Source organism: Oncorhynchus tshawytscha, linkage group LG25 (genome assembly GCF_018296145.1).
Source record: "Oncorhynchus tshawytscha isolate Ot180627B linkage group LG25, Otsh_v2.0, whole genome shotgun sequence".
In the NCBI taxonomy this organism is placed as follows: Eukaryota; Metazoa; Chordata; class Actinopteri; order Salmoniformes; family Salmonidae; genus Oncorhynchus; species Oncorhynchus tshawytscha.
The window spans coordinates 38,061,175-38,063,674 of record NC_056453.1 but is presented as its reverse complement, the minus strand read 5'-3'; the positions used below and the strand labels follow the sequence as shown (position 1 = coordinate 38,063,674).

Sequence of the window (2,500 nt, the reverse complement as noted above, 5' to 3'; positions counted from 1 at the left end):
CCCCCACTACATCTGTAGTGTCTGAACGCTTTGACCTACAAAACTAGTATGACTACTCTATGGAAAGGGGAGACTCTCACCAACACAATGGTGTTCTCCACCTGTGGAATGGGCTCATCTGAACGTAAACGGAAGTATGAAGATAAAAAAAAAAGTATATATTTATACATATATATTTTGTGAGCTTGTTTCTTATGATTTATTTTTTGACTGTTCATTCTGCCATTTGTGAACATGTTGTTCAATGTATTTCTATGGGATTTAGTAGTAAAGGACAAAATCAATATAAAATCATTTATTTTGTTGTTGTTGTTGGGGTACTTAAAGGGGTCCTAAAATTCTAAATCAAAATATCTAAATGATCCATAGTATGACCATATTAAAAAAATTCCACATGTTATTTTAGCCCCCCCCACATCTTAGACTCTAAAGAATTTTGCTCCAAATTCTTAAGGTTAGGAATTAACACCGATTACCGATAGGTAAGGGTTATTAAGGTTTGGGATAGGTTAAAAACAAAAATGATCAAAAACAACTTTCTATCAGTGGATTTGAACTTGCAACCTTTGAAATCATAAACAGATGCTTATGCACATCTTCAGATATGGATGGAAGTGGGTGACTTGGCGGCCCCCTCTCCCCTCCCCCCTCTCCTCTCCCCCATAATACCGGACCTTAGATCTCTTTCTTCTCTTTAGTTTCTTCTCACCCTGGTTTTCTGTTTCTCTTTGTGTGTCTGCAGGTTCACACGAGTAAAGATCTACAACAGTCTTCTGACTTCACCCTCACTGTGAGTACTCCACCTCTCCTCTTTACCCTCACTGTGAGTACTCCACCTCTCCTCTTCAACCTCACTGTGAGAACTCCACCTCTCCTCTTTACCCTCACTGTGAGTACTCCACCTCTCCTCTTTACCCTCACTGTGAGAACTCCACCTCTCCTCTTTACTCTCACTGTGAGTACTCCACCTCTCCTCTTTACCCTCACTGTGAGTACTCCACCTCTCCTCCTCACTGTGAGTACTCCACCTCTCCTCTTTACCCTCACTGTGAGAAACTCCACCTCTCCTCTTTACCCTCACTGTGAGAACTCCACCTCTCCTCTTTACCCTCACTGTGAGTACTCCACCTCTCCTCTTTACCCTCACTGTGAGTACTCCACCTCTCCTCTTTACCCTCACTGTGAGTACTCCACCTCTCCTCTTTACCCTCACTGTGAGTACTCCACCTCTCCTCTTTCTCTCACTTTACTCCTCACCCTCACTGTGAGTACTCCAACTCTCCTCTTTACCCTCACTGTGAGTACTCCACCTCTCCTCTTTACCCTCACTGTGAGTACTCCACCTCTCCTCTTTACCCTCACTGTGAGTACTCCACCTCTCCTCTTTACTCTCACTGTGAGTACTCCACCTCTCCTCTTTACCCTCACTGTGAGTACTCCACCTCTCCTCTTTACCCTCACTGTGAGTACTCCACCTCTCCTCTTTACCCTCACTGTGAGTACTCCACCTCTCCTCTTTACCCTCACTGTGAGTACTCCAACATGGCTATGTGTTTTGTATCCACTGCGGGTGTTCTGAATTCACTCTCCAATGTATGAGAGGGTGTAACCAAAGAGGCAGCGGTGGTATTAATGAGGTGTCATTTTGAGTGAACGGTGTCACTCACTTTGAAGGCTGGGAGTATGGGAGTTTGCTACCTGAATGACTGTTGTAACTTAGTATCCCCAAAACACTTTGCTATTTTTTTTTTCTTTTGTAAGGAAACGTTACATTGCAGCTTTATTAACTGTGGCTGTTGCTACATTGCGTTTGAATTGTTGGAGCTCGTTTGTAGTAATCACTAGCCACGTTCTAGAAGAACAGAACATTCAACTTAATGGTTGAGTGGAATTCTGAGAATCTGAGTGTTCTTAGTGATGCAAATATTCCAGATTTCTTCTGTATTCCATTTTAGAACTTAGTGTCAAAAGAAATCATGCTACGGTGTTGCCGGTCTCGAATTTCAAACAGTTCTCCAAGTCATTTATTTTTTCAACATGTTTTTGATGCTCTGTTTTATTATTTTGTTCACCTTGAAAACGAATACGTTCCCCCATCAGATTTAGCCTACCCTCAGGGTAGAACACAGAAATGAACACATTTATAATCAGTTTTGAATCTCTGAGGAGTGTGTGTGTGTGTAGTGTGTGTAGTGTGTGCTGTGTGTGCTGTGTAGTGTGTGTAGTGTATGGGTCCACCCAGTGTTCCTCTCTTTCTGTCCAATTGAAACACATAAATCACTAAAACAGTTTTCTCTCAGGTTACCTGTACTGCTGGACAAAGGCCAAAATGTACTAATAGGTTTTAAGCATTCAATAATATTGCATTGTATCAGCCACTAAGAGGCATTTAGAGTTATTGAGTCCATCTGACATAATGTGGGCTACTGGGAGGGTACACAAAGGTCTGTCAGAGCAAGACACTTAACCCTAACAGGATGACAGAGACAGACAGATAGAA

The 2,500-nt window shown here is 42.3% G+C and overlaps 1 long non-coding RNA gene across 1 annotated transcript in view; it reads left to right on the top strand.

The window, feature by feature from the left end:
- LOC121840869 overlaps positions 1–2,500 on the top strand; it is a 419,194-nt gene that overhangs the window by 235,851 nt on the left and 180,843 nt on the right. The window contains exon 3 of the long non-coding RNA XR_006080004.1: positions 743–790. This is a non-coding gene — a long non-coding RNA (uncharacterized LOC121840869). The remainder of the gene's footprint in view (positions 1–742; positions 791–2,500) is intronic.